Consider the following 16072-nt stretch of genomic DNA (forward strand, 5'->3'; position numbering starts at 1 on the left):
TAGTGATGGACAGCGACCCTTAAAGTGACCGGTGGTTCCCATGCAATTCAGCACCCCTAGTGATGGACAGCGACCCTTAAAGTGACCGGTGGTTCCCAGGCAATTCAGCACCCCTAGTGATGGATAGCGACCCTTAAAGTGACCGGTGGTTCCCATGCAATTCAGCACCCCTAGTGATGGACAGCGACCCTTAAAGTGACCGGTGGTTCCCAGGCAATTCAGCACCCCTAGTGATGGATAGCGACCCTTAAAGTGACCGGTGTTTCCCATGCAATTCAGCACCCCTAGTGATGGACAGCGACCCTTAAAGTGACCGGTGGTTCCCATGCAATTCAGCACCCCTAGTGATGGACAGCGACCCTTAAAGTGACCGGTGGTTCCCATGCAATTCAGCACCCCTAGTGATGGACAGCGACCCTTAAAGTGACCGGTGGTTCCCAGGCAATTCAGCACCCCTAGTGATGGATAGCGACCCTTAAAGTGACCGGTGGTTCCCATGCAATTCAGCACCCCTAGTGATGGATAGCGACCCTTAAAGTGACCGGTGGTTCCCATGCAATTCAGCACCCCTAGTGATGGATAGCGACCCTTAAAGTGACCGGTGGTTCCCATGCAATTCAGCACCCCTAGTGATGGATAGCGACCCTTAAAGTGACCGGTGGTTCCCATGCAATTCAGCACCCCTAGTGATGGATAGCGACCCTTAAAGTGACCGGTGGTTCCCATGCAATTCAGCACCTCTAGTGATGGACAGCGACCCTTAAAGTGACCGGTGGTTCCCAGGCAATTCTGCGCCCCCTAGCGATGGACAGCGACCCTTAAACTGATCAGTGGTTCCCAGGCAATTCAGCACCCCTAGTGATGGATAGCGACCCTTAAACTGATCAGTGGTTCCCATGCAATTCAGCACCTCTAGTGATGGACAGCGACCCTTAAAGTGACCGGTGGTTCCCAGGCAATTCTGCGCCCCCTAGCGATGGACAGCGACCCTTAAACTGATCAGTGGTTCCCAGGCAATTCAGCACCCCTAGCGATGGATAGCGACCCTTAAAGTGACCGGTGGTTCCCAGGCAATTCTGCGCCCCCTAGCGATGGACAGCGACCCTTAAAGTGACCGGTGGTTCCCACGTGATTCAGCACCCCTAGCGATGGACAGCGACCCTTAAAGTGACCGGTGGATCCCACGTGATTCAGCACCCCGTAGTGTGGCTGCTGGGACTGCGGCCAGCAGAGGGCGGTGTTCCCAACGCAGATGTCTCATCTAACACAGGGCCACAACGGCACAAATGTTAGTTTGTGTGGTACCTCGCGGGGATTCCGAAGCTACCAATATATTTCCGGAAGCAATTTATCGCTAAATCACAAATATGTTTCATAGCAAGGCGCATGCCGCAGCTTTAATGCCAAAATAAAATGCAAATGCCGTTAAATGATTACCATCAGTTACACACGCACCGCACGTGTTAACTCGGCTATAACAACATTAATGGTGCTGATTGTCCTTGCCCGCTTGAAGTTTTGGGCGTTTGGGCCCTGTGGTCAAAAATGTGTAATCCCACCCCCCTCGCCGCTCCCCCAAACACAATACACAAACCAACACGAGCGTGTGCACGCACACACGTGTACATGCACACACAACACACACACGTATACATACACAGACAACGCACACACGTGTATATAACAAACGCCATTCGAAACTAAGTGGCAGTGGCGTCAACACGACGCCTGTGCCAGGCTGGGTGCACATTGAGGCCACGTGAAGCGTCGAAGGCTCGCTGGTAGGAGGCGCCATGGGTTGACTCACTGAGATAACCGGAAGACGCACCCTACTGTGCTAATTTGCTGCATTTTAACCGCCCGGCGCTCCGCTCGTTGTTGTGAGCGTCACTCCTCTGCCCTCCGTTGTTGCTGGAGGGAGACTACCTCCAACTGCCCAGTAGTAGCGTCCTTCACGAGCCTCCTCCACAGAGGCCGATCTTGACCTCGCTGGTACCAGTCATCGGCAAGTACACTCAGCTCCACATCCTCTCGTATCGCATCAGTCCATCTCTTCTCCAGCCTATGTCGTGCCCGTTTAGTCCCCTCTATGCGCCCAAACAGAATTTGCTTGGGCATGCGGTGGCTGGGCAAGCGGGTTATACATGACCCAGCCAGCGGAGCCATGCCAGCCGGAGGAGCTCACTGACGGGAATGCGTCCAGATATTCCAAGGATTTGTGAGCTGCTCACACAATCCAGCCAGGTTGAACCCAGGATGCATCGTAGGCATGCCAGCATGAATGTTCCTAACCGGTGCAGATGTTCCATTGGAGGGGTCCACGTTTCACAAGCATAGGCACACGCACACACACACACGCGAACACACAAAGATAAAAGTTATCCCGTATAGCGTGAACAGACTGTTGGGGCAAGTTATGTTAGCGAGCAGTGATGAAGGCCGGAACGATACACGAGGGAGTGGATAGCCAGCACCACGCCTGACCGCCTTTGTCTCCCTAGTGGCGATGTTTACACACCGCCCCAGGTACTCATTTTAGGCTGAGTTGACCTAGGGAAGGCCTGGAATGGTTGAGATCATTTCCATTGATATTGGCCGAAATGTAAAGTCCACTCAGCTCCACGTCCTCCTGTACCACATCACTCCATCTCTTCTCTAGCCCGTGCCGCGCCCGTTTAGCCCCCTCGATCCGGCCGAACAAAAGCTGTTTCGGCATGCGGTGGTTGGGCATGCGGGTTACATGACCCAGCCATCGCAGCCTTGCCCGCCAGAGGAGCTCACCGATGGGACCTTGCCCAGATCTTTCAAGGATCTGTGAGCTCCTCATTCAATCCAGCCTGGTTAACCCCAGGATGGATCTTAGGCAGGCCAGCCTAAATGTTACTAACCGGCGAAGATGTTCCATTAGGGGGGGGTCCACGTTTCGCAAGTGTAGAGAAGGGAGGGAATGACCGTGGCTGAGAAGACCTGAAGCTTAGTGCGGAGCGACAGACCAGGTAGCTTCTACACAGCGTTACGCAACCGATGAAAAGATATTGCCGCTCGACTGATTCGGAATGAGACCTCTGCCGTTAAACTGGAACCGGTCATAAACACACTGCCCAGGTATGGGAAACTCTCCACTCTCTCCACAACTGCCCCATCACCGATTGGGAGTTGTGGGGGTGGAGTGTCCGATGGTACAAAATACCCAGGCAGGTGCTTAGTTTTGGTGGGGATGATGGTAAGGCCCCATCTAGTTCACACAGCACACACATACACACACACACGCTCGCTACGCATTCCTCCACCTCCACACCCTGCAGTGTCACCACGGCGATGAGTCAGCGCCACTGAGTTACCACGGCAACATAGAGAGAGGAGGAGACGAGGGAGGGATGGAGGGAGGAATCGATCCCCGCTGATTCTGTCACCGTCAGCGGGAGTCATCGGCACGTATGTACAGTATGAATGCTGAACTTCTTTCGCACCGTACGTAGCCAACCGCGCTAATCGGATGTGCGGGGGGAAGGACAACACACTATGGATCACTGTGTGAGTCTGTGGGTTTCTGTGTGAGTCTATGGGTCTCTGTGTGAGTCTGTGGGTCTCTTTGTGAGTCTATAGGGTTGTGTGAGTCTGTGGGTCTCTGCGTAAGTCTGTGGGTGTCTGTGTGAGTCTGTGGGTCTCTTTGTGAGTCTATGGGTTTCTGTGTGAGTCTATGAGGTTGTGTGAGTCTGTGGGTCTCTGTGTGAGTCTGTGGGTCTCTTTGTGAGTCTATGGGTTTCTGTGTGAGTCTATGGGGTTGTGTGAGTCTGTGGGTCTCTGCGTGAGTCTGTGGGCTTCTGTGTGAGTCTATGGGCCTCCGTGTGAGTCAATGTACAGTGAGAGAAAAAAGTATTTGATCCCCTGCTGATTTTGTACGTTTGCCCACTGACAAAGAAATGCTCAGTCTATAATTTTAATGGTAGGTTTATTTGAACAGTGAGAGACAGAATAACAACAACAAAATTCAGAAAAACGCATGTCAAAAATGCTATAAATTGATTTGCATTTTAATGAGGGAAATAAGTATTTGACCCCCTCTCAATCAGAAAGATTTCTGGCTCCCAGGTGTCTTTTATACAGGTAACGAGCTGAGATTAGGAGCACACTCTTAAATGGAGTGCTCCTAATCTCAGCTTGTTACCTGTATAAAAGACACCTGTCCACAGAAGCAATCAATCAATCAGATTCCAAACTCTCCACCATGACCAAGACCAAAGAGCTCGCCAAGGATGTCAGGGACAAGATTGTAGATCTACACAAGGCTGGAATGGGCTACAAAACCATTGCCAAGCAGCTTGGTGAGAAGGTGACAACAGTTGGTGCGATTATTCGCAAATGGAAGAAACACAAAGAACTGTCAATATCCCTCGGCCGGGGGCTCCATGCAAGATCTCACCTCGTGGAGTTGCAATGATCATGAGAACGGTGAGTAATCAGCCCACAACTACATGGGAGGATATTTTCAATGATCTCAAGGTACCTGGGACCATAGTCACCAAGAAAACAATTGGTAACACACTACGCCGTGAAGGACTGAAACCCTGCAGCGCCCGCAAGGTCTCCCTGCTCAAGAAAGCACATATACATGCCCGTCTGAAGTTTGCCAATGAACATCTGAATGATTCAGAGGACAACTGGGTGAAAGTGTTGTGGTCAGATGAGACCAAAATGGAGCTCTTTGGCATCAACTCAACTCACCGTGTTTGGAGGAGGAGGAATGCTGCCTATGACCCCAAGAACACCATCCCCACCGTCAAACATGGAGGTGGAAACATTATGCTTTGGGGGTGTTTTTCTGCTAAGGGGACAGGACAACTTCACCGCATCAAAGGGACGATGGACGGGGCCATGTACCATCAAATCTTGGGTGAGAACCTCCTTCCCTCAGCCAGGGCATTGAAAATGGGTCGTGGAGGGGTATTCCAGCATGACAATGACCCAAAACACACGGCCAAGGCAACAAAGGAGTGGCTCAAAAAGAAGCACATTAAGGTTCTGGAGTGGCCTAGCCAGTCTCCAGACCTTAATCCCATGGAAAATCTGTGGAGGGAGCTGAAGGTTCGAGTTGCCAAACGTCAGCCTCGAAACCTTAATGACTGGGAGAAGATCTGCAAAGAGGAGTGGGACAAAATCCCTCCTGAGATATGTGCAAACCTGGTGGCCAACTACAAGAAACGTCTGACCTTTGTGATTGCCAACAAGGGTTTTGCCACCAAGTACTAAGTCATGTTTTGCAGAGGAGTCAAATACTTATTTCCCTCATTAAAAGCAAATCAAATTATAAAATTTTTGACATGCGTTTTTCTGGATTTTGATGTTGTTATTCTGTCTCTCACTGTTCAAATAAACCTACCATTAAAATTATAGACTGATCATTTCTTTGTCAGTGGGCAAGCGTACAAAATCAGCAGGGGATCAAATACTTTTTCCCTCACTGTATCTATGTTGAACTTCTTTCGTACCGTACGTAGTCGACCGCGCTAATCAGAGGTGTAGGCACGCGCGGAATCGGTCCGAGAGAGATTAGCAAGGGAGTGAGGACGCTTCCATTATAATCATCGGGAGCCGTGATCGATCCACTGCTGGATGAAGCTCCCCCCCCCCCCGCTGCCTCCCCGCCTCTCTCCCCTCCCCTCCCTTCCATGTCTCTGTCTCCCTGGTGGTGGACGTCCTCCCGGGACGCCGCGTCCCCTCCCTCGGCTGCCGCTCCGTGCTGAGTCTCGACCATCGGCCACCGCCGTCCCCCCTCTGGCCGTGACGCCTCCTGCCCAAGCCCCACCACTCACTCCGCTTCACGGTCTGCACGATGCCTCCTCTACCCCGCGCGTGTGTCCTCTCGTCCGCGTGCTCCTCTCTCTCTCTCTCTGTTTAATCATCATCACCACCATGGTCTGTCCACTGCTGGATGGAGATCAATGTGGTGATGATGGTGATGTCTCTGCCCCGCGTGTGTGTACTCTCGTCCGTGTGCTCCTCTCCGTCTAATTCCCAGGATGCATCCCTCTGTGCATAACCTACCACTGGATCGGCTCAGCCCTAAACAAGTACCAGCACTGGTGGGAGAGACAAAGGCGAGCTGGCGTGGTGCTAGCCACACGACCCCCTTATTGGGTGCACCCGTGCCGTTCTTCAAAGGTGCTGTGGGGATGGAGCGGAGCGGTGGTGCAGCGGTTAGCGCGTCGCGCTACGAACCCGGCGACCCACGTTCGATTCCCCAGGCCAGTGACGATTCTCTGAATCGGTCCCGGGGCCTCCCCTAGGTCGACTCAGCCTCAAATGAGTAGAGTAACTGGCGCGATGTGTAAACATTCGCCACTCGGGAGACGGAAGCTGGCAACCCATCCCCTTCGCGTGCCGTGCCGGCCGTCATAGATGCACGCTGACAGCACTCGCCCCAACAGCCTGTGAGTGGGCTACACGGGGCAGCTTTTCCTGTACCTTTGCCTCATCCACACACGACAGCCACACACACACACAGAGAGACGCATCACCACGGATGGCCGTGGCGTTGCCTGGCAACGAGCATCGCGCTCCCAGTGGTCGCCGGGTACCGCTGGAGACGCCAATTCACGAACCCCGCGGCACGATCGTGGGGGTCGGAGGTCACCGAACGTGGTGGGGGGGGGGGGGCGTGAGAGTGAGAGGTGGGGGGGGGGAGGGCAAATTTAAGAGACCAAAAATGTCAAATTGAATGGGACCAAAAATGTCAAAATTGAGTAGTTTAATTGTTTTTGTTATGGTCGTGAAACCCTCCACCACCCGAGGCAGAAAAACAAAGCAACGTGTCACGTGGTGTACAAGAGTTTGAACAAGTGGCTCACTCAAACCAATCACCCACACGGTCACTCGTTCACCCACGCAATCACTTAAACACGCAACCACTCACTCTCCTAACCTACCTACCCACCCACTACACACCCATCCACCCAATCACACACCTACTGATCCACCCACTCACCCACCCACACACCCAACCACTCACACACCCACTCACCCACCCACACACCCACCTACCCACTCACACACCCACCGATCCACCCACCCACTCACCTACACACCCAACCACTCACTCACCCACTCACCCACCCACACACTCAACCACTCACACACCCACTCACCCACCCACACACCCAACAACTCACACACCTACTCACCCACCCACACATCCAACCACTCACACACCCACCCACTCACTCACCCACACACCCAACCACTCACACACCCACTCACCCACCCAACCACTCACCCACCCAACCACTCGCACACCCACTCACCCACCCAACCACTCACCCACCCAACCACTCACCCACTCACCCACCAACTCACACACCTACTCACCCACCCACACACCCAATCACTCACACACCCACTCACCCACCCACACACCCAACCACTCACACACCCACGCACTCACCCACCCACACACCCAACCACTCACACACCCACTCACCCACCCACCCACACACCCAACCACTCACACACCCACTCACCCACCCACACACCCAACCACTCACACACCCACGCACTCACTCACCCACACCCAACCACTAACACACCCACTCACCCACCCAACCACTCACCCACCCAACCACTCACACACTCACCCACCCACCCACACACCCAACCACTCACACACCCACCCACCCACACACCCAACCACTCACACACCCACGCACTCACTCACCCACACCCAACCACTCACACACCCACTCACCCACCCACCCACACACCCAACCACTCACACACCATACTCTCTGGTTCTTTCGGTAAAGTCACGTAGATAGAAAAAAGTAACACTAAAAGAACACGACGTTTCGTTCGCAACACAAGCGTCCGTCATCAGGTGAGAAAGAATGATCTGCTGTTGTGGCTTTATATAGCCACGGCAGGGGGGGCGGGGGGAAGGGGTTTTAGAGTCGTGGCTGCACGAGTTCACGGGGAGAGGGGGGTGGGGAGAGGTTGCGATGGAGAGCAATTGTCAAGACCAAGCGTTGTAGCGACCACGACCACAATGCCACTCCTCGTTCCTGGGCCACCGCGAGTTCAAATCCCCCCCCACGCCCGCCCCCATCTCACGGCCAACATCAGTGGCAGCGATTACCTGAACCCAGTCGTGCGTGGGCCTCTCCTTGGTCGACTCGGCCTCAAAACGAGAATACACCCGAGAATTAAAATGATAATTGTTTTAACAACATTGCTTGACACCTTCAACGGGTTGTGTTTGTCTATTTCGAGGCTGGCTTACCCCCCCCCCCCACGTCTCAATCCACCCCCGCCCCTCAATGGTCTCTCATCACGTGCACAACACCGCAGGCAAAGGTCCCCCGTGTAGCCCGCGACACGGTTTGAGACAAGTGCGAGGAGTGTCCTATGATGGTGAGCCGGCACGCCTGCCCGGCCGCCTTTGTCTCTCCCCTCCTCCCCCTCCCCCAACCGAACCAGGTACTCCTTTAAGGCTGAGTTGATTCTTCTGGGAGAGGACCAGAAGCTGGAACGGTTCACATACTCGCCACTGACGTTGGCTGCGAACGAGGATACAAACTCAGGTGGCGCTGTGCGTGTTGCAGTGGAGCGATATTCACTGCGCCGCCACAACCGACACACACACACACAAAGACAAAGACGCCCCGTATAGCCTTCAACAAGGTGTTGGGGCAAGTGCTGTTGATGAGCACCTATAAAGGCCGGCAGGGCACACGAGGGGGTGAGTGGCGAGCCATACGAACGGCCCGCCTTTGTCTCCCCAGTCGCGATGTTTGCCACATCACACCAGGCACTCATTGAAGGCTGAGTCTACCTAGGGCAGGCCCAGGACAGGTGCGGAGAGCAGCCGATGTGATTGGTGGTGAAGGATTCGTTGATTGCAGCGCGTTAACCACTGCGCCACCGCTCCCTTCTTTACATCACTCACATTCAGCTGAGTCTGCGACCAATAAAATAGTTCCAACATCCGGCACACCGCATCCCGTATACATTTCGCTGCTATGGCTGTGGCTACTAGCAGAGGAGAGGGGAGAGAGCGAATAGTGGGAGAGCCAGGGTAGAGGGGGGGAGAGAGGGAATAGATAGAGAGAGGGGAGAGAGAAATATGAGAGTGGGGATAGGGGGTGAGAGGGGCGAAGGGTAGTGAGTGAGAAGGGGATGAGAGTGGGGATAGGGGGAGAAAGGGATAGTGAGAGAGAGGGGGTGGAGAGTGGGGATAGAGTGAGAGAGGGGAGAAAGGGGAGCGAGAGGAGAGAGTGGGGACAGAGGGAGAAAGGGGAGAGAGAGGAGCGAGGGAGAGGAGAGAGAGGAGTGTGAACGCATCCAAATGAGCTGATCAATACCATTCACTGCATTGTCAACACACACACTCACACAAAGACAAAGATCCCCCGTGTAGCATTGACCGGCTGTTGGGGCAAAAGCTATTCACACCCTCACTCGTGCTGTGAATGTGGAGCGTGAGTGAGCGAATGCTCCCACTAGGCTCGCAATGCATCCTGGGTCTGTCTCCCATGATCCCTTGCAGCACAAAAGGAGTGTGTTTCTCGAGCCCAGACTCAAACAGAGATCCGTAGACTCATACAAGGAACAATAGACTCGCATAGAGACCGATAGACTAACACAGATACCAGTAGACTCGCATATAGACCCATAGACTCGCACAGATACCGGTAGCCTCGCATAGAGATCCATAGACTCACACAGAGACCCATCGATTTACACAGAGACCCAAAGACTCACACAGAGACCCGTAGACTTACCAAAAACCTGTAGACTAGAACAGAGACCTGTATATTCACACATAGACCCGTAGAATCACACAGAGACCCATAGACTCATAGAGAGACATTGAGACTTACACAGAGACCCATAGACTCACACAGAGACCCGTAGAATCACACTGATACCGATAGACTCACACAGAGATCCGTTGTCTCACACAGGGACCCGTAGATTCACACTGAGACTCGTAGACTCACACAGAGACGCGTAGACTCATAGAGAGACATTGAGACTTACACAGTGACCCATCGACTCACCCAGCGACCCATAGACTCACACAGAGACCCATTGACTCACACAGAGACCCATAGACTCAAACAGAGAACCATAGACTCACACAGAGACCCGCAACCGCACACAGAGACCCGTACACTCACACAGAGCCCCGTAGATTCACACAGAGACCCATAGACTCACACAGAGACCCGTAGACTCACCAAGAAACCTGTAGACTAGCACAGAGTCCTGTAGATTCACACAGAGACCCGTACAATCACACAGAGACCCGTAGACTCACATAGAGACCCGTAGACTCGCACAGAAACCCACAGACCCACACATGGACCAGCAGACTAACACAGAGACCCGTAGATTCACACCAAGATCCGTAGAATCACAGAAAGACCCTTAGACTCACGTGGAATTTCACAGACTAACACAGATACCCGAAGACGGCATTGAGACCTGTAGATTCGCACTGAGACCCATAGACTCCCACAGATACCTGTATGCTCGCATATAGACCCATAGATTCCCACAGAGACCCATAGACTCACACAGACCCGTAGATTCACACTGAGACCCGTAGACTCACAAAGAGACCCGCGGACTCACACAGATACCCGTGGACTCACACAGAGACAGGTAGACTTACACAGAGACCCATATACTCACACAGAGACCCGTAGATTCACACTGATACCGATAGACTCACACAGAGACCCGTTGTCTCACACACAGACCCGTAGATTGACACTGAGACCCGGAGACTCACAAAGAGAACCGCGGACTCACACAGAGAGCCGTGGACTCACACAGAGACAGGTAGACTTACACAGAGACCCATAGACCCACACAGAGCCCCGTAGATTCACACAGAGACCCATAGACTCATACAGAGACCCGTAGACTTGCACAGATACCCGTAGATTCACACAGATACCCATAGACTCACAGAGACCCCTAGACTCACACAGAAACCAGCAGACCCACACATAGACCAGCAGACTAAAACCGAGACCCGTAGATTCACACCAAGATCTGTAGACTCACAGAAAGACCCTTAGACTCACATCGAATTTCACAGACTAACACAGATACCCGCAGACTTGCATAGAGACCTGTAGATTCATGGAGCGACCCGTAGACTCACAGAGAGATCTGTACACTCACACAGAGACCCGTAGATTCACACCGAGATCCGTAGACTCACAGAAAGTCCCGTAGACTTGCATAGACATTCATAGACTAACACAGATACCCGTAGACTCGCATCAAGACCTGTAGATTCGCACAAATACGTATAGACTCACACAGCTACCTGTAGGCTCGCATAGTGACCCGTAGAATAGCACAGAGACCCACAGACCCTCACAGAGAACCGTAGATTCACACAGAGACACGTAGACTCACATAAAGTCTCGTAGATTTACTAAGAGACCCGTAGACTCACACAGAGACCCGTAGACTCACACAGAGACCTGTAGACTCACACAGAGACTAGCAGATTCACACTGAGACCTATAGACTCACACAGAAACCCATAGACTCACACAGAGATCCATAGACTCACACAGAGACACACAGACTCACAGAGAGACTCGTAGACTCACACATAAACCCATAGACTAGCACAGAGACCTGTAGATTCACACAGAGGCCCATAGATTTACACGGAGACCCGTAAACTCACACAGAGACCCATAAACGCACACAGAGATGCGAAGATTCACACAGAGACCCACAGACCCACACAGAGACTCGTGGACTCACACAGAGACAGGTAGACTTACACAGAGACCCATAGACTCACACAGAGACCCGTAGATTCACACTGATATCGATAGACTCACACAGAGACCAGTTGTCTCACACACAGACCCGTAGATTCACACTGTGACCCGTAGACTCACAAAGAGACCCGCGGACTCACACAGAGAGCCGTGGACTCACACAGAGACAGGTAGACTTACATAGAGACCCATAGACTCACACAGAGCCCCGTAGATTCACACAGAGACCCATAGACTCACACAGAGACCCGTAGACTTGCACAGATACCCGTAGATTCACACAGAGACCCGTAGACTCACACAGAGACCCATAAACACACACATAAACCTGTAGACTAAGAAAGAGACCAGTAGATTCACACAGAGACCCGCAGACCTACACAGAGACCTGTGAACTCACACAGTGACCCATAGACACACACAGAAACCTGTAGACTAGGACAGAGACCAGCAGACTAACACAGAGACTCCTAGACTCAATCAGAGACCCGCAGACCCACACAGAGACCTGTGAACTCACACAGAGACTCGTAGATTCACACCAAGATCCGTAGACTAACAGAAAGACCCTTGGACTCACGTGGAATTTCACAGACTGACACAGATACCCGAAGACTGCATTGAGACCTGTAGATTCGCACTGAGACCCATAGACTCACACAGATACCTGTATGCTCGCATACATACCCATAGACTCACAAAGAGACCCATTGACACACACAGACCCGAAGATTCACACTGAGACCCATAGACTTACACAGAGACCCGTAGACTTGCACAGATACCCGTAGATTCACACAGATACCCATAGACTCACAGAGACCCCTAGACTCACACAGAAACCAGCAGACCCACACATAGACCAGCAGACTAACACCGAGACCCGTAGATTCACACCAAGATCTGTAGACTCACAGAAATACCCTTAGACTCACATCGAATTTCACAGACTAACACAGATACCCGCAGACTTGCATAGAGACCTGTAGATTCATAGAGCGACCCGTAGACTCACAGAGAGATCTCTACACTCACACAGAGACCCGTAGATTCACACCGAGATCCGTAGACTCACAGAAAGTCCCGTAGACTTGCATAGAGATTCATAGACTAACACAGATACCCGTAGACTCGCATCAAGACCTGTAGAATCGCACAAATACGCATAGACTCACACAGCTACGTATAGGCTCGCATAGTGACCCGTAGAATAGCACAGAGACCCACAGACCCTCACAGAGAACCGTAGATTCACACAGAGACGCGTAGACTCACATAAAGACTCGTAGATTTATTAAGAGACCCGTAGACTCACACAGAGACCCGTAGACTCACACAGAGACCCGTAGACTCACACAGAGACTAACAGATTCACACTGAGACCTATAGACTCACACAGAGACCCATAGACTCACACAGAGACCCATAGACTCACACAGAGACACACAGACTCACAGAGAGGCTCGTAGACTCACACATAAACCCATAGACTAGCACAGAGACCTGTAGATTCACACAGAGGCCCATAGATTTACACGGAGACCCGTACACTCACACAGAGACCCGTAAACGCACACAGAGATGCGTAGATTCACACAGAGACCCACAGACCCACACAGAGACCCGTAGACTCACAGCGAGTTCCGTAGACTCTCAGAAAGACCCGTAGACTTACATAAAGATTCATAGACTAACACAGACCCCCATAGACTCGTATAGAGACCTGTAGATTCGCACACAGACCCGTAGACTCACACTGAAACCTGTCGACTCGCATAGAGACCCATATACTAGCACGGAGACCCGTAGACTCACAGAGAGACCAATAGACTCATACAGAGAACCATAGACTCACACAGAGACCCGTAGATAAACACAGAGACCCATATACTAATATAGAGACCCGTAGACTCAAACAGAGACCGTAGATTCACACAGAGACCCATAGACTCACACAGAGACCCATAGACACACACATAAACCTGTAGACTAGGAAACAGACCAGTAGATTCACACAGAGACCCGCAGACCTACACAGAGACCTGTGAACTCACACAGTGACCCATAGACACACACAGAAACCTGTAGACTAGGACAGAGACCAGCAGACTAACACAGAGACTCCTAGACTCAAACAGAGACCCGCAGACCCACACAGAGACCTGTGAACTCACACAGAGACTCGTAGATTCACACCAAGATCCGTAGACTAACAGAAAGACCCTTGGACTCACGTGGAATTTCACAGACTGACACAGATACCCGAAGACTGCATTGAGACCTGTAGATTCGCACTGAGACCCATAGACTCACACAGATACCTGTATGCTCGCATACATACCCATAGACTCACAAAGAGACCCATTGACTCACACAGACCCGAAGATTCACACTGAGACACATAGACTCACACAGAGACCCGCGGACTCACACAGAGACCCGTGAACTCACACAGAGACACGTAGACTTACACAGAGACCCACAGACTCACACAGAGACCCGTAGACTCACACAGAGACCCGTAAATTCACACTGTGACCCGTAGACTCACACAGAGACCCGTAGATTCACTTAAAAGTCCCGTAGACTTGCATATAGATGCATAGACGAACACAGATACCCATAGACTCGCATAAAGACCTGTAGATTCGCATTGAGACCAGTAGACTCACACACATACCTGTAGGCTCACACAGAGACGCGTAGATTCACACAGAGACCCACAGACCCACAGAGTGACACGTAGACACACACAGAGACCCGTAGATTCACACCGAGATCCGTAGACTCACATAAAGTCCCGTAGACTTGCATAGAGATTCATAGACTAACACAGATACCCGTAGACTCACATCAAGACCTGTAGATTCGCACAAATACCCATAGACTCACACAGCTACCTATAGGCTCGCATAGTGACCCGTAGAATTGCACAGAAACCCACAAACCCTCACAGAGAACCGTAGATTCACACAGAGACGTGTAGACTCACACAAAGACTCGTAGATTCACACTGAGACCTATAGACTCACACAGAGACCCATAGACTCACACAGAGATGCGTAGATTCACACAGAGACCCACAGACCCAAACAGAGAACCGTAGGCTCACACCGAGATCCATAGACTTTCAGAAAGACCCGCAGACTTACATAAACATTCATAGACTAACACAGACACCCGTAGACTCGCATAGAGACATGTGGATTCGCACACAGACCCGTAGACTCACACTGATACCTTCCGGCTCGCATAGAGACCCATACACTAGCACAGAGACCCATAAACTCACACAGAGACCCGTAGACTCACACAGAGAACTGCAAACTCACACAGAGTCCCGTAGACTCACACAGAGACCCGTCGATTCACACAGAGACCTGTAGACTCACATAGAGACATGTAGATTAACACAGAGACCCGTATACTCACATAGATACATGTAGACTCACACAAAGTCCCATAGACTCGCATAGATACTTAGAGACTCGTGATGAAGACCCGTAGTCTCGCACAAAGAACCGTAGACTCACACAGACACACTTAAGCTCGCAGAAACACCAGTCGACTCGCACAGAGACCCGCAGACCCACACAGAAACCCGTAGACTCTCACAGAGACCTGTAGATTCACACAGCGACCCATAGCCTCGCCCAGATGCCCGTAGATTCACACAGAAACCCGTAGAGTAGCACAGAGATCTGTAGATTCACACAAAGACCCGTAGACTCAAACAGAGACCCGTAGATTCGCACACAGACCCGTAGACTCACACAGGTAGCTGTAGGCTCGCATAGAGACCCATAGACTAGCATAGGGCCCCATAGACTCACACAGATACCTAGAGACTCGTGATAAAGACCTGTAGCCTCGCACAAAGAACCGTAGATTCACACAGAGACCTGTAGACTCACACAGATACCTATAGAGTCACATAGCCACCCATAGCCTCGCCCAGATGCCCGTAGATTCACACAGAAACCCGTAGACTAGCACAGAGACTTATAGATTCACACAGAGACCTGTAGCCTCATAGAGCGACCCATAGACTCACAGAGAGATCTCTACACTCACACAGACACCCCCAGACTCACACCGAGATCCGTAGACTCACACAAAGATCCGTCGACTCGCATATAGATCTACAGACTCACCCAGATACCCTGTAGACTCGCATAGAGACCTGTAGACTCACACCGAGATCCGTAGACTCACAGAAAGACCCATAGACTTGTAAAGAGATTCATAGACTAACATAGACACCC

The 16072-nt window shown here is 51.8% G+C and overlaps 1 protein-coding gene across 1 annotated transcript in view; it reads right to left on the bottom strand.

The window, feature by feature from the left end:
* The window catches only part of LOC116954417 (disks large homolog 1-like), a 157061-nt gene that overhangs the window by 136310 nt on the left and 4679 nt on the right, over positions 1 to 16072 (bottom strand). The window lies entirely within an intron of this gene.

This window comes from Petromyzon marinus, chromosome 55, assembly GCF_048934315.1.
Source record: "Petromyzon marinus isolate PM22_M1 ecotype Great Lakes invasive population chromosome 55, UKy_Petmar_22M1.pri1.0, whole genome shotgun sequence".
Taxonomy (NCBI): domain Eukaryota; kingdom Metazoa; phylum Chordata; class Hyperoartia; order Petromyzontiformes; family Petromyzontidae; genus Petromyzon; species Petromyzon marinus.